This window comes from Sus scrofa, chromosome 8, assembly GCF_054392235.1.
Source record: "Sus scrofa isolate SSC_HxYL_T2T_F1_AM1 chromosome 8, Sscrofa_HxYL_maternal_Yorkshire_Landrace_v2.0, whole genome shotgun sequence".
Lineage (NCBI taxonomy): Eukaryota > Metazoa > Chordata > Mammalia > Artiodactyla > Suidae > Sus > Sus scrofa.
The window spans coordinates 142,438,118-142,455,295 of record NC_139390.1 but is presented as its reverse complement, the minus strand read 5'-3'; the positions used below and the strand labels follow the sequence as shown (position 1 = coordinate 142,455,295).

At 45.1% G+C, this 17,178-nt stretch overlaps 1 protein-coding gene across 6 annotated transcripts in view; it reads right to left on the bottom strand.

The window, feature by feature from the left end:
• The window catches only part of RASGEF1B (RasGEF domain family member 1B), a 699,288-nt gene that overhangs the window by 566,051 nt on the left and 116,059 nt on the right, over positions 1-17,178 (bottom strand). For all 6 annotated transcript variants that reach the window (XM_084970673.1, XM_084970680.1, XM_084970675.1 and 3 more), the window contains 2 exons: positions 8,597-8,831; positions 8,059-8,156 (listed from right to left, as the gene is read on the bottom strand). The gene's annotated coding sequence lies outside the window, so the exon portion shown is untranslated. The remainder of the gene's footprint in view (positions 1-8,058; positions 8,157-8,596; positions 8,832-17,178) is intronic.

Genomic DNA, 17,178 nt, shown 5'->3' with positions numbered 1-17,178 from the left:
TGCAACCGTACTTTAGGTAACACACTAAACAGGATCTGGGCAGCAGCTTCTATGAATAGTTCTGCAGCAAAATACATAAGAATCCACATTAAATGGGTTAAACAAAGATTAGAAGTTAACTCATTACAGCTTAGATCCAGCATTTCCACCAAATAATCTGTACCAAACTTATGGGGGGGGGGGAAATTGGGATTTTTAAAGCTTTTCAGAATTTCAAATTACAGGTAATGGTTTTTCAGCAAGTATCATCAAGAATTAGCTATAGAATAAGTCTGCTTTAATGTCTCTTTTTCCCACAAAAACAGGGAAGCTACTATGTTTAGAATTAGCAGTGTTAAGTCCACACACTCCCTGATGACAGGGCAGCCTGAAAAATTCTTAGAACAAATGCAATGTCCTTCTCCAAGATGTCATGCGTGAATACTGCGGACAGTAATGCTTCCACTGAGTATAACGGGGGCACGTTTTCAATGACAAACTTTATTAGGAATTACAGTGATGGAGACAGAAAGATATAGTGATGCTCTAGGTTTTTAGGAGAGAGAACTTGAACTCATTTTCCTGGATGAGAGCAGGAAAATATGTTTAAATACTTCCAGGATATCATCGAATGGGCTGAATGCCACCGAGAGGGATCATGTGACGTTCTGCTCCATGCGCTCAGATACGCCAGGCCGGGTGCCCATGCACCTGGCCCTGAAGCTTTACTGCAGACCTGCTTCCCTGCAGTGCCAGAAGGGCAAGCTAGATGAAGGCTCAGGAGCTGTACTGAGCAGCAGATAAATTTGGCTGTGGCTTGGATGCAATTCATAGCCTACAAAACAGACTGCTTCCCTGTGCAGTTTCGGTCAAGGTCAGGATTCGACTCTATAAAAAAACCTTCCACGCATGAGTGAGGCAGCCAAATACAATTGTGGTTAAGACCCTCCGGCAGGGGCCCTTCCGGGGTCATGGGCACTGTTCAAGCCATGGCTTTATCATCTCAGCAGGGAATGGCTTCCCATGGCCACCCAGGAGCCTATGGCTATTGCTAGGTCCCCAGCTTTGGCATCTATACGGCATGAATGGTACCAGCGATAATCTGTGACTCCGATGCAACAGTTTCTGCCAACAAGCCACACTTTCCATTCAACATGATTGGAGCTGACGTGATGTTTCATCACTTCGGTCTATGCCAGCCGGACACTGAGCATCACTTGCACGATGCCCAATCAGCACGTTCTGTGTGGCGTGCACAGGAAACGGCCCTGACGGCTTGAACACAAACCGGAGAGCCCCAGCACCCACTCTCTGGTTCTCTGATTTGCAGATTTCAGCAGGAGCGTCCACGAATCTGCACCAAAGCAAGCCCCTCGGGTTATTCTAATGCAGGTCAAAGGTTCATGGTAGCAGAAACCATGACTAAAGAGGCAGAAGTGATGCCCTGGCTGGTGCACATATTTTAAACTAAACACAGAAAATAAATCCTCCAAGCAAGAACACCATAAATTCAACAGCAGGAAAATTCTGCTGTGGTTTTCTTCTAGCAGTGGTGGTTTTACCTGATACAAATGCTCTGAAATTTAGCATTAGGCTTTAGCTTTACAAACTATTCCCAAGAAGTCATAAATACTTTATGCAAATTCTGATCCGTACATGACCAAAGAAACTCAACATCTCATGCATGACTGACAGGGGCCGAGGGAGATGAAGCATGGAGCCATATCACCTAACACTATACATTTTCCTGCTTGGGCTCATAATCCAGCATCTTGAACTCGCGCTTTACGTGAGCAGCGATAATGTCACTAGATTTATGCACCAAGGCAGAGTCTGCCTCACATGAGGCAAGGGCTTGATTTACAGTTGATTTTAAAGCCCGTGACTATACAGCTTAATGAATGAACCACTTTACTTGTCATCTCTTTAATTTCAACCCTCCTTTTAAACCCAAGTTTATTTTGCACTTCTACCCTTTTTTCTCTATACCGCTACTAGTAAATGGTTATTTGGGATACAAAACGTAATGTGTCTGCCAAAACTAAAGGAAAGAGGAAGAGGAAGATGAAAAAAGAGAAATGCAAAGGGAAGTAAAGGAAAGAGAAGAGTGTGAAAGGAAGGGGAAGACGACGAGGAGGAGGAGGAAGAAAACGGCAGCCGGTCGATCCCTCCCGAGCCAGACCGCGCCAGCGCTCCGGGGCGCTTCTGCGGTGCTCAGCCACACCTCGTTCCGTGTCCCGCCTTCACCTGCACCTTCCACTCGCCCGATGACACCAAGTTCACAGTATCCCTCCCAGCTCCGGCGACCAGCCTGGGCGGGCCCAAGAAGCTCTCAGAGACTTGGCAAAGACCCAAAACATACCTGGTGCCACCTTCTGCCTCCCGCTAAAGGAAAGGCTCATCCCACGGACGCCCCATCCAGCAACTTGTCATCTACACTCCGCTAGGTCTGGCCACCCACCTGGTGTTTCGAAATTCAACCTCTGTCCCAGATGCACGGATCTGGCCCTCAAACATGTATAAGCATTTACCAGGTGCTGGTACTGCGTTCGAGGCTGGGATGCCACTTCACAGGATTTGGAGTTTACACCGGAGCAGGGGGGCAACCTCAAAATAGACAGGAAGCTCTGGTGGAGGAAATCGTGGAAGACGTCCTCAAAGAGAAGACGCCAATGTTGAGTCTTGAAGGATGAGCGAGAGTTCACCACCCGAAGCAACAGAGCAAGGACTGATCTCGTTTAAGAGAAGGAAGAGGCGTGGCTGAAGTCATGGAAGTGGGAAATATTTGGGGTGGAGGCATCCAGTCCGTTGACCATCACTGGACCAGGAAGAGTGGAGCCCAGAGGGTGCTCCTTGAAGCTGAAGGCCAGAGGCCAGGATGGCGAGGCTTCAGTGCTTCACAGAGCAGCTGGAATTTACTTATCAAATTATTATTTATGGAATTTACTGAATGGTGCAGAATTTCTAAGGATTTTTTTCCTTTGTAAGAATGACATGCCATTGCCGACATGCCATTGCCGCACTATTTACAACAGCCAAGGCATGGAAGCGACCTAAATGCTAAATGTCCATTGACAGAGGAATGGATAAAGAAAAAGGGGTGTATATGTGTATTACTTGGCCGTAAAAAAGAATGAAATAATGCCCTTTGCAGCAACATGGATGGACCTAGAGATTCTCATACTAAGTGAAGTCAGACAAAGAAAGATACATACATGTATATCATTTATATGTGGACTCCAACAAAAACGACATAAAAATTATTTATAAAACAGAAACAAACTCATAGATTTTGAAACCAAACTACGGGTTACCAAAGGGGAAACCACAGCGCGCAGGGATAAACGGGGAGGGTGGGATCAACACACACACACCACCATCCAAAACGCGGGGGTTATGAGAACCTACTGCAGAGCACAGGACAACCTACTCGATAGTCTGTGACAACCAAAAAAGAATGGAGACACGCGTACGTTTGGCTGATTCACTCTGCTCTTCCTGAACCCAACGCAGTGTTGTAAATCAACTACACCCCAATAAAAAAAAATTTTAAAGAGATACTTAACGTAAAAACAAACAAAAGAATGACACGCCGGATTCACATTTTAGGAAGACCCGGCTTGCGGTGACGTGAGTTTTGCTTCTGAGGTGGCGGGAGGCGCAGGGGAGCAAAGTTGAAGACGTGGAAGGAGAGTTCTCCAGCGGCCCAACCCCGAATTGATGCGATTCCAAAGAAGGTCTGGAGAAGCAAGCTTAAAGAGGAAGGGATGGATCCGAAGGGTTCTCTAGAAGGCTAAAGCCGCTGCATGTGTCCGAAGAGGAGAATTCGAGGAAGATGCCCAGGCCCCACGTGACGAGGCAGTAAGTTTACAGAAACGGGGAGGAAGAGGAGAAACTCGTTTGGGAAACGAGGGTTATTTACGAAATCACCATGAGTTCCAAACCCTTTTACACAAGCTGTCCACCCTCTACAGACTCGAGGGGAGCCTTTTGGGGACAAGAAGAACGATTTCCCAAAGGGAACAGCACAGCCTAGGTTTCCACCTGCACTTTCCTGACTCGACCACGGGGCGCGCTGCCCACGGGGAAGACGAAGACGGGTCCTGCTTTCAACACTCACTTCATCGCCCCTGCTCACGTGATGCTCCGGGGCCACGTTTACCTGGGTGGTGGTTTAGGGGTCAAAGATCGGCTGCTGCGAGGCTGGTGATTCGCCAAGCACTGAGAGGAGACAGGATGAGGGGCTCTGTTAAGAGAAAATCCTATTCTGTACCTTTTTATTTCATATTTTAAAAGATTAAACATGATACTTTAGTGACACATATTATACTGTGTAATAGATATATGGATATCTATCACATCAGGGGTGTTTTTATTTCTTTAATCCTTATATTTAATTTCTATAAAATCATCTCATAAATATCTTTCATCTCTTTATTCCCACCAAACATCCACCTCTTCTTCCCAAATGCAAAGCTTGAGGAATTTTCATCTCCCTTCAGTAAGACTGTGAATTTGCTGAGTGAGAAAGGAATGAAAAAAATTAGTAAGATATGTCTTTTCCAAGACAACCTATGGAATAGGAGAGAATATTTGCAAATAATGTGATTGACGAGGTGTTCATACATAAAATATACAAACAGCTTACACAATTCAATATTGAAAAAACAAACAACCCAATTAACACATGAGCAGAAGACCTAAACAGACATTTCTCCAAAGAAGACATTCAGATGGCCAATGGACACATGAAACGATGCTCAACCTCACTAACTGTTAGAGAAATGAACATCAAAACCACAATGACGCATCACCTCACACAGTCAGAGCGACCCCCATCGAAAAGCCTACAAATAAATGCTGGAGAGGGTGACGGGGGGGGGCGGGGGGGGGTGGAAGGGGCAGGAGCTCTCCTATTCTGAGGGTGAGAAATTGGTGCCTCCACTACGGAGGAGAGGATGATGGTTCCTTAAAAACTAAGAATAGAGCTACTGTATGACCTACTAATCCTACCCCTGGATAAATACCTAGACATGAAAGCTCTAATTCCAAAAGACACTGTTTACAAGAGCCAAGACATGGAAGCAACCCAAGTGCCCATCAGCATTCAGTTAGCTGAAGAAAGTGGGGACTATCGCTCAACCATAAAGAAGAGTGAAATCTCGCTATTTGCAGCACCATGGATAGGCCTAGAGACCATACTTAGTGAAGTAAGTCAGACAGAGAAAGAAAAATATATGATATTACTCATATGTGAAATCTAAAAAAGAATGCGAATGTCTCTATATACAAAACGGAAACAGACTCACAGACATAGCAAACAAACTTACGGCTACCAAAGGAGAAAGGTGAGGAGGAGGGATACATTAGGAGTATGGGATTAACATATACAAACCATTCTACATAAAAGAGATACAAATTTCCTGTATAGCACGAGGAACTATATTCAATATCTTATAATAACCTACAACGGAAAATAATCTGAGAAAAAATATACATATAACTGAATCACCTTGCTGTTTACCTGAAGCTAACACAATATTGTATATCGACTGTATTTCAATTTAAAAAAGACATCTTTTGCAAATTCAAATCCTCACTGAGATGCTGAAACATTACTAGAAATGTGTATTAGCATACAATATCTATTATAAACAATTACTAATACAATGCATTTGCGTGTGTGTATATATTTACACACACACAAATAGAGCCACTTGAGTTAACGGAGCCACTTTGAATACCTGTATTTACTAAGAAAATTTACAAAAATGTGAAAAAATAAGACATCAGTTAAAACTTCATAATACACATTTTTTAACAAATACTCAATGACTCAAAATACCCCCCAAAGGTGTGTTTCACGTCACAGTTTGGTTCCCTGAGAAGCACACTGTGAATCGGAGCCTGCATGCAGGGTATTTCTTATTACAAAGCACCCTCCAGAGCAGCACCTGGAGGGAAGAGAAGGAAGCAGCACTGGCAGGAGAAACTGGGCCCCAGCTCAGGAACTGCACAGGCTTCAGCGGTCCCACTGGCCCTTCAGAGTTGTCTCAGTTGGGACTGAAGGGGCCAGGCCACTATACATCTGCATCAACCAGACACCCCCATCATCAGATGGGAGCTGCCCTTGGGTAAGGAGGCTTTCTGCAGCCAAGAGCAAGCCCCCGGAGAGAGAGACTCAGCTAGGAGCTGGTCCACGGCCAATCCTCCTAGTAGCTGGGATAGTAAGAGCTTCAGTTCTGAAGAGAGATTCTGAGAAGCACATCACAGGGTCTACCTACATCTCAGAAAGGAGGCAAAACTGTCATAATTACACGTTGAGTTCATGTCAGCAGGGTGACTTCAGCAAGTCACTTAACGCTGGGGGACCCACTTTCCTTACCCGCCAAACGAGGCAGGATAGACCCTCCTCGGGTTTCTAAAGATCTGAACGTGGGCTGAGTTTATCATGCTGTGGACCTGTGTCCCGAGAGTCTCTGTTTATACTTCTTCCCATCTTCTAAGCACAGGTGGGTTCCTTGGAATAGACAATACATGCCATCCATTTAGGCTCACTTTGTATGATCTGAATGAGTGGAAGCACTTGCGTGTCTCTGATACTCTAAAGGAGATTGAGAAAAATTACAGTAAGATGTTTCTTTGTCCTAATGACATTTTATTGATTCTAAGGTAAGTGGTAGGAACATGCAGGCTTTCCATTGTGGTGTTATTATCATCAGAAAATTTGATTTTTTTTTTTTTAAATCTGCTTGAGGACTCAGCCTCCAGGAATGTGTTGAGGCAAAAAAAAAAAAAAAAAAAAAAAAGCCAGGACTGTCTGCAGTAAATCACCAAAGGAGAGGATACGCCCAGAATAGCAATGAGAATACCAACAATAAAATGCTCTTTGTCTGTGCAATAAGAACTAAAGGAATGTCCTGGGAAAATCCAGGCGACTTCAGGAAGGGCACCCCTATGATCATCTAACAGCTCACAAAACAATCAAACGAAGGCACAGATCTTCCTTCAGAGGGTGTGGCCCTTGGCTTGATTTGTTAGAGAGAAATTGCCACAGGTTCCACTAAACAGGACCACAAACAGCAGGGAGGTAGGAAAAGGAGCATATTAAACATCTTAGATCTCGGTATTGAATTAAATTGGCCAAACAACGGTGGTGTTGAGTTTGTTCTGAGTTCCCTGGAGATGGTGCCAGTGCCCAGAAGCTTTTTGTCCCAATTCCAAAGGGAGGCACTCCCTTTCCATTCCTTTTTATCAACACTTATCCCTACACTGTCAACCCACTTCCCTGTGGAGCCAGGGTCACCTGTAATAAAAGAGATCTTCCTGTACAGCTTTCCAAAAATTGCATTTAAAAATAACAGAATTTTCACAAGTACATGTACCAAGATGCTCATCAAAGCTGTTAGCCAAAAGAGGATATTATCTAGATTTTCAGAGATAAAGGACTTTTTCATTGAGGTATAGCTGATTTACAATGTGGTGCCAATTTCTGCTGTGCAGCACGGCGCCCCAGTCGCACAGGTACGCACCTTCCCTTCTTCTATCATCCGCCATCGTGGCCCATCCCAAAAGGCTGGAATAAATGACTTTCTAAACACAGAACATCCACATTACGCCATGAAGCCTATCACTAAAACATATGGCAGAAGAATATCTGTTAGTGTAGAGGAATTACGCTGCCTTTCAAGCAAACAAGCAAGCCAGGAAACATCACTTGTGTTGTGATCGTACGCACTACGGCACTCACAGCGGCGTGGTTTTCCTCCTTTTCTGAGTTTTCTGCTTTAAACATGTACTTGCTTTTGTCTTTAGAAAAAGTGCCACTTTTTAAAACGGCTATATTCAGGGCGGTACAGAAGATAGGTTACGAATGGAACACACCACAAAGGAAGGCACTCCGCCCCCTTCCTGGGGGCAGCCAAGCCTCGGATTGATGTGGGGGACGCAGCTGGGAACACAGACAAATACCTCACTCTGGTCCTCACGGCTGGGCCGTGAGAGGTTGAAGCCACCTAAACAGTCCCAAGCAACACCTCAGAGAGCCCAAGGCTAAGAGACGGGAAAACAACGGCTCACCCAAAGTGTCCGACTGAGTCACTTTCCCGAGGAGTCGGCCTGAGATACGATGCGCCTCGCCTGTCACACTGTGGGAGAGAAACCTTCCCATCTTCTTCCTGGGGAAGAGAAAATAAAGGACAATGTATGGTGCAAGGCGGATGTCTAGAGCGACTTGGCTTATTGAACCAAAATGTGACTAGATTTAGGAGTTCCTGTCGTGGCTCAGTGGAAACAAATCTGACTCGTATCCATGAGGATGCGAGTTCAATCCCTGACCTCGCTCCGTGGGTTAAGGATCCAGTGTAGCCATGAGCTGTGGTGCAGGGTGCAGACTCAACTCGGATCTGGTGTCGCTGTGGCTGTGGCTGTGGCCAGCAGCTACAGCTCCAATTCAACCCCGAGCCTGGGAACCTCCATATGCTGCAGGTGCGGCCCTAAAAATAGAGGGAAAAAAAAGAAAAAAGAGAAAAAAGAAAATGTCATGAGATTTAAAAAGGCTCCTATTTGAACAAAGTGAGCAGCCAGCCAGGAAGGACAGATAAAGGATGTGAGTTACCTATGAGAAGGGAAAGTTTCCACTGCATCCTGGGAGCCCATTCTGTCTTCTTGGCAAAGGGATCAAGAAACTCTTCCTGCAGATGAACAACCAGCAAGAAGACGCAAGCCACAAGGATGTGCAGAGTCAGGTCACCAAGAAGCCAGTGAGTGGAGGGTCTAAGCAGGTGCACTCAGCTGCGCCATCAGCCTCACTTGGCTCCAGGCTGGTCATGCCTCCACTGGCTTCTCCCTTCCTGCAAGAGGGACATGAGGTGAGAACGCTGAATTCTTTGGCAAGTGGGCCCAATACCAGAATTAAGACGTGTGTTATAAAAGAAATGCCGGCGCGCCCATTTCGATGGTCACTACTAAAGACAAAAAGAACAGACAAGAATAACAAGCGTCGTCAAGGATGTGGAGAAATTGAAGCCTTGGGCATTGCTAGGAATTAAAACGGTGTGGGTATGCTGCGAAACAGCGTGGCAGTTCTGCAGGAAATTAAAAATAGAACTACGATGGGATCCAGCCATTCCACTTTGCTTCCACTTTGGGCTCTGTATCCAAAAGAACTGAAACACCTGCGTTCACAGAGCACAGCCAAAAAGCACGACGCAGGGGCCCACCAGTGGGTGGGTGAATAAACAAAATGTTATAGAGACATACGATGCAAAGTCACTCTGCCTTCAAAAGTGCAAGAGTTCTGACCCAGGCTGCACCATGGATGAAACATGAGGACATTATGCTAAGTGAAAGAAGCTTATCACAAAAAGACAAATCCAGTATCATCTCACCGCTATGAGGTCCTAGAGCAGTCAAACGCAGGCAGACCCAAAGTGGAACAGAGGTTACCAGGGGCTGGAGGAACGGACCTGGGGTTTAACAGACACGGTTCAGGAGGTTTCAGCTTAGGAAGATAAAAACAGTTCTGGGGACTGGTTTCACGATAAGGTGAATGTACCGAATGCCACTGAGCTGTACACTTAGCAGTGGTGAAGATGGTTTTAGGTGGTGCGCATTTAACCACAACCTTTAAAAATCATTACTTCACGAAAAAGAAAGAAAAAAAGAAGGAAGGAAAGAAAAGAAATGCCAACTGATTCAGAACTGAGTAAGTTTGGCCACATTCCCTGATTGTTGGCTGGAGTCTGGGGTCTGGAGCCAACTCTGCACTGAGCCCCGGGGAACTTGGGCAAATCCACAGGCACCCGGGGGAGTCTGGCCAGCCCCAGCGAGGCAGGACCGCCTGGGGGCGGAGATCACAGCCGATGGACTTGGGCAGTCAGGGTCCCCAGCTCCTCCACGCTGCGAAGTTGCCCTGAGCATGTTACGCCGCTAGAGCTTAATTCTAATTGTAAATGGGGTAATAACAGCTCCTTCCACTTAGGGCTGCCGTGAGGATTTTTTTTTTTTTTTTTTTTTTTGTCTTTTTGCCATTTCTTGGGCCGCTCTCGCGGCATATGGAGGTTCCCAGGCTAGGGGTTGAATCGGAGCTGTAGCTGCCAGCCTACGCCAGAGCCACAGCAACGCGGGATCCGCGCCGCGTCTGCAACCTACACCACAGCTCACGGCAACGCCGGATCGTCAACCCACTGAGCAAGGGCAGGGACCGAACCCACAACCTCATGGTTCCCAGTCGGATTCGTTAACCACTGCGCCACGACGGGAACTCCCTGCCGTGAGGATTAAGCAAAAACAACACAGGAAGCGAAAAACCATGTATGACGTGTTACCACTTGGCCACGAAATGCGGGGAGGGGCATATAAAGGTTTATATCCCTATTTTCTCATTTATGCAGAAAAACCTCAGAAAGAATATACAGTAAAGGGATAACAGTTATTAACTGTTTCTTTGGAAGATGTTAATTCTGTGGAAGGGAGAGGGGATTTCTTCCTGAACAGCTCGCACCACTCTGCACTGTGAACCCTGCAGGTGTATTACCTGTTTAAAAAAATAACTGAAATGTCAAAAGACAAAGTTTATAGGTGGGCATCCATCAAGGCATGTTAATTATTATGATGGCAACTATCTTCAGAACCATCATCCTCACCTCAAAGCTTCTCAGCAAGACGGCACTCGGGCTCATCCAACAAAAAGTTAGACCCCTGGAAGGAAACCTGGAATCCTCCCAGAATCTTTACGATTCAGGACCGTCCATGGCGGGTCCGGAACCCCCAATATACCTTCCAGATCGAAAAGTCTATTAGGCTGAGGCATGAGCCTGCTCTTCTCAAAGCTGAAATCTAAGCAAAACAATACCAGTGTCAGCTACTAATCCAAAAACGCAAAATCAGGACAAGTGGACAAGGACAGGGAAAGAAGGAAGATGGAGGGAGCGTGAGACCTGGTGAAAGGAAAGGGTAGGAGGATCCTTTACATATAAACGGGACCCTTCCCCACGTTTGCTCCCCCAACTCTGCCCTTGTGCCTTCCTCCACCTGCTTCTGGCGAAACACCTGCACTATTTCGTTTTGGCAGAGCCAACAAGGTAGACCCCACGGGCTGATGAAAAAGCCTCAACCAAAAAAGAGTAGCATCACACAACACAGGCCCAGAGGCAGAATATCCCCAGCAGCACGCCTCCTGCTTCCTCAGCTGCCCAACCTTCAGTGGCAAAAGAGCAGCCCCCGCATGAAGACAGTGGTGCCCTACTGGCCTGTCCTCTGGGGTGGGCCAGCTCGGAACCACCCCACGAGCTCGCCGTAGGAGAACATGAACCCCTGCTCAGAGGCGCTCCTTCCATGCCTTGGATTTCAAGACCTTACCCGCATCCAGCATCTGGCCGCCATGTCGCCGCCACCACACAAAGACTCGCAAGTTCCTACAGGGCTTCACAGTCACGACTCAGAGGGCTATGTGGGGCAGACAGGTGCTCATGGCATGGTCTCGTGTACGGCACAGACTGCCTTGTTGGGCGCTAAGTTATTTAAGCTTTCTGCATGTTTACATCTTAGCCGGAGCAGAAACAATTGGTTCCGCTTGGGTGCACGGGAATATAGAGAAAAGAAGACACACAGCGTGACACTGGGGCTGGCTGCATTCAGACCCTCCCGGACGGAGCAAGAGAAGCACTACATCGGATGCAAAGCTGTTCCCTCACGGCCAAGTTGTTGCTCGGGGTGTTTTCAGTCCATCTATCGTGCTAACCTATTATTAATTCTCCAAGACTTTTTTTTAATTATGGAGGATCAAGCCTTTCAAAAAACAATTAATTACAAAAGCTACTTAATATTCAGAGGGGTCACACAAGCATATAACTGGCATTCTCTGTGGGTGGTTTAATTAGACAAGAAGATGCAAAAAGCTGTCACTTGAGGGTGGGTGGCTGCAGGGGAGGGGAGCCCTGAGAAGCACAACCAGTTGGCCATCTGTACCACACACAAAAGCACGACTCTTCCGCTGGCCTCCCGGGGAGAAATCTCCCTGCTTCCACCATCTCATCCACCGGCAATGGCTTCCTGCAGCGGCTCGCTGGAAGGCAGACGGTATTCAGCAACTCTCCCTCTCGTTTCAAATGTGATGTGTCATGGACGTGGACGTGGACGGCTAGGAAAAACAATCCACCACGCGCTGCCTCAGTTTCTCCATCTGAGAAATACCATATTCGCAAATGTCATCCATCCATCTGCCTCCCAGAGCAACAGCTGCTGAACATTTTTTTTTTTTTTTTTTTTTGCAAGCGGCCAGAAACATGCCAAGTAACAAAACTGGCCCCATGCTACACATTTTGATATAAATATGCTGGCAAGAACCAGAAAAGTCTTCTTAATTTTACTCGACTATCAATTGCTGCTTATTTTTTAGTGGATTTTTCAAGTTGCGGTTTTTTGTGCCATTCCTCCTCCCTCATGTTTTAAAATCATCTCTGACCATCTGCTCTCTAGATAATTCTCTTTTCTTTAGTATCTTCATTAGGTGGTAACTAATAAAATACCAGCAATCTTTACTACCGTTCATTGCATATTCGCATTTAGTCCTTACAATGGAGAGAGGGAGGCATTATTGTCATTATTATTTTTCTATATCACAGATGAAGAAGCTGAAATTTAGAGAATTTAGTGACTTGACCAACACCCCAAAATCAAGTGGAAAAATCTGGATTAAAATCCAAGTCAATGTGACTCTAAATCCCGTGGATCATGTCTTTCTCTTAAGCCACAGAGGAGGGAAAAAATACATAATCACATACACACAAGAATGGTCAGGATGTCTACCGATCAGAAATTATTATAAAATGTGGGAATGATTCAATTACTCGATAAAATGAAATGCATTCTTAATAAAATGTGGTGTCTTGCACTGAATCCTGGAACAGAAAAAAAGACACTCATGGAAAAGCTGATGAAATGTGAATAAAATATGCGTTGGGGCTTTTTTTAAATCGCATCTAAGGAACTCAATATCTGTATCCAAAATTATAAATACTACTGCCATTACTAAGGCTAAACGTTGGTCATTGTTTACAAGCAATTTAAATAACTTTTGAGTATTTGTTTTGAGTATTTATTTCACTTACCACTTAATCCATAAGTCTTTTCTTGAGAGTGTTGTTGAAAAAAATTATTAGTCTTGCGCATTCATGATTTTCTTTACCCAAATAGTACAGACAATTACAGGTCGATCAAGTGACATAAAACCATCTGGCACATCAAAAGGATTTTCATATTTGGGAAAGGACATCAAAACATGAGTATTGATACTGCTTTAATATATGAAGGTATAGGATTTCCAAAATTCCTTCTTTAAACAAGTTTTTTTTAATAAACTATATAGGTTTATTTCATACATTACTAAGTCAATCTGCTTTGAGTAAAATTAGATTTGTTAATATTTCTGAGCATGTCAATTAATTTCCAATAAAAATATAATTATAACAATGTAGGTTCAACACTGCATAATTTCTCAGGTAAATAAAAGGCCAGAGAGACACCAGGAAGACCAGGTGAAAAGGACGGCGGAGATTGAGGCAGTGCTGTGGAACAGAGAAGCCGTCTGAATCTGGAGGACGCAAAGCAAGTACGGATGAGAACGGCCAGAATCTACCAGAAAGATCTTCTTTGGCTACTAACAGAAGGAGACCATCAGAAGGGGCAGCGTCACGTCTCCTCCCCCAGGGGTGGGGGAAGGGACAACCCACAAACAGGAGAGCGATGACCACTGCAGAGGGTCTCCCAAGGAGCAAGGGGTCTGCGCCACATCGGGCTCCCCAGCCCGGGGGCCCTGTCCCCAGAGCATCTGGCTTTGGAGGCCACGGGCTTACTTTCAGGAGTCTCAGCGGGCTGTGGGAAATGGATTCCACCCTGAAAGGTGCATCTCCCTTCTCCAGGATCCATTATTTTTTTATGGCTGACTAGTATACCGTTGTATATTTGTGCGTGTGTTTGTATGTATGTATATAAAACCTCTTTATCCATTTATCTATTGATGGACACTTAGGTTGCTTCCATATGTTGGCATTTTTTTTTTTCTTTTCCTGCTACGCCCACTGCATATGGAAGTTCCGGGTTTAGGCACAGCTGAGCTACAGCTTCCATCTATGCCCCAGCCATGGCAATGCTGGATCCTTAACCCACTGTGCCACCGTGGAAACTCCCATATGATGGGAACTGTAAATAATGCTGCGAGAGCATCGTGGGAATGTATCTGTTGAAATTAGTGTTTTATTTATTTTTTCCAGATAAATACCTCAGAGAGGAATTGCCAGGGCATCCAGTAGTTCTGTTTTTAGTGTTTGGAGGAGCCTTGCTACTGGTTTCTGTAGCGGTTGTACGGATTTACACTCCCATCAGCAGTGTATGTACGAAAGTTCTCTTTTCTCCACGTCATTGCCAGCGTTTGTTATTTGTGTTCTTTTTGATGATAACCGCTCTGACCGTTGTGAGGTGATATCTCATTGTGGTCTTGATTTACATGATAATTTTTTTGGTAATAATTAGGGATGTTGAGCATCTTTCTACGTGTTTGTTAGTCACTGGTATAACTTCTTTGGACAATTGTCCAAGTCTCTGCCCACTTAAAAATCAGGTCGCTGGAGTGTGCCCTGCGGTGCAGTGGGATCGATGGTGTCTTTGGAGCGCTGGCCTGCAGCTTTGGTCCCTGGCCCGGCACAGTGGGTTAAGGATCCGACATTTCCGCAGCTGTGGTTTAGGTTGCAACTGTGGCTCGGGTCTGATCCCTGGCCTGGGACCTCCATGTGCCATGGGGCAGCCAAAAAAGAAAAAATAATCAAGTTGCTTGTTTTTTTGATGTTGAGTTGTGTGAGCTGTTTATATAATTTGGATGTTAACCCCTTATCAGTCATATAATTTGCAAACATTTTTTTCCATTCGGTATGGTTTCCTTTGCCACACAAAAACTTTTAATTAAGTCCCATTTGTTTATTTTTGCTTTTGTTTTCTTTGCCTTAGGAGACATATCCAAAAAAATAATGCTACGATTTATATCAGAGGATGTTCTGCCTATGTTTTCCTCTAGGAGTTTTATGGTTCCCTGTCTTCATTTAAGTCTTTAATCCATTCTGAATTTATTTTTGTATATGGTATGAGATAATGCTCTGATTTTATTCCTTTACACAGAGCTGTCCAGTTTTCCCAGCACTACATATTGTGGCGTAGACCAGCAGCTGTAGCTCCGATTCCACCCCTAGCCTGGGAACCTCCATATGCTGTGGGAGTGGCCCAAGAAATAGCAACAACAACAACAACAACAACAAAAAGACAAAAAAAAAAAAAAAAAAAGAAATATGTGATTTCTAGTTTCACTGTATTATTGAATACGCATTTTACTTTTTATTTTGACAGTGGACTTCAATCAAATCTAAATGAACTGTAAAACAAAAGCTGGGAAGAACCACATAATGTATCAGAACCCTGAAACAAACTGAACCCAAATATCAATTTTTTTCCTGGCTTATAACACTGCCAAACCTAACAACACAAAAACCAGTATAGACCTCAGCTGGACACGTTTATATTACGTACCAGAAAAAAATAAATAAATAAAGTCATCAAAATAGTCTCTGCTCCAGGTCTAAAGATTCATGCAGGTCCATATATTCTATGAAAAGCTCCACACACTTGGGACAGGGCCCATCTCGAGCTCATCTCCGTAAAGGCGGGCTTAGATTTTTCCCTTATCTTTATTTACGAGCAACAACAACAACAGAACGCTAATGGTATCTAGTCCTATTCGCTTGGAGGGACTGGTGAGAGGCCTAGCCCTTGGAAATCTGACCCAGCCTCCAGTAAGATTAAGTCCCTTGTGAGCCTTGAGCACCAAAGGACCTCAGGCTTCACATGGAAGAAAGTCCCACATGGAAAGTCAACCTAGTGAGCCTATGGTCCTCCTATCCACCTCCAAGGGAGCTCCAGCTGTAGCAGGTACGGCCTCACGTCCTTCCTGGGGCCCCAAACCCAGGGACTGCCTGAGAGACTCCCTCACTGCTGATACGTGCTTAAAGTCTGCTATCAAGAGACGTCTTTGGAAAGCAGAGAACTGCTCCCATCCCTCAGGGTAGCTGCTGGTGCACACTTGGAGTCTGATTTCGCTAAAGTGAGGCTGTCATTTACTGAGCTACCTTCAATTCCTTGAGGTGTCAAGTTGATAGCCAACGCACTACAATATTTAGGTGAAAGATCTAAAATTGTAATTTACTACTCATGAACCTGCTAAGTTTTATGACTTAAAACCAGTCTGATGGATTTGATCATTGAATTCCCTGACTTTGTGGTTTTAATGCATCTGATCAGGAGATTTAGACCTGGGGCTCCAGATCTAGACAGTGTGGAGGCAGGGCCAGGGAGTGTTTGTAAACTCCCCGACGCAAAAGTCCGGGTGTCTGTGCATTTCTCCAGCAGAGCGCCTCGACTTTTCACTCTCTAAAGAGTCCCTAACTCAAAAGAAGTTCAACACCACCATCTATGAGCCATGTGTGCTTACGGAACCAAAGAGCATCTGAATAGACAGGCACGTGTTTCAGTTTTCTTTAGGGACTGAGTCGTGCTCTCCAGATATTTATATGTTGAAGTCCTCACCCCCGGGATCTCAGAAGGTAAGTACATTTTGAGATGGGATCTTTATAGAAATAATTAAATGAGATGGGTAGGGTGGGTCTCCGTCCGACATGGCTGGCATCCTTACACGAAGAGGAGATCCAGATGGACACCAGCAGAAGGAAGACGACGAGAAGACACCCCCCCCCCCAGGGAACCAGCTCCACCAACACCTTGATCTTGATCAGAACCGAGAGAAAATTAATTTGTGTATATGTTACGGCAGCGTTCAGAGGAGACCTGTGAAAAGAGAGATAAGGAGGGGCTGTGGTTCACTCTTCCTCCACTGGTTCTTTTTTTTGCTTTTTAGGGCCCCACTCGCGGCCAGTCTGTGTATATGTTACGGCAGCCTCCAAACTGACACACATGCTTAGTTTATTATTTTCAGAAAGTATATTCTTAGAGCCGGGAAAAACCAAAAAGATGACTTGCCAGTAGAACGTCTCCAGCGCTCACATTGCTTTTTCATATTCAAAGGCCTTAAGGAGTTCCCGTCGTGGCGCAGTGGTTAATGAATCCGACTAGGAACCATGAGGTTGCGGGTTCAGTCCC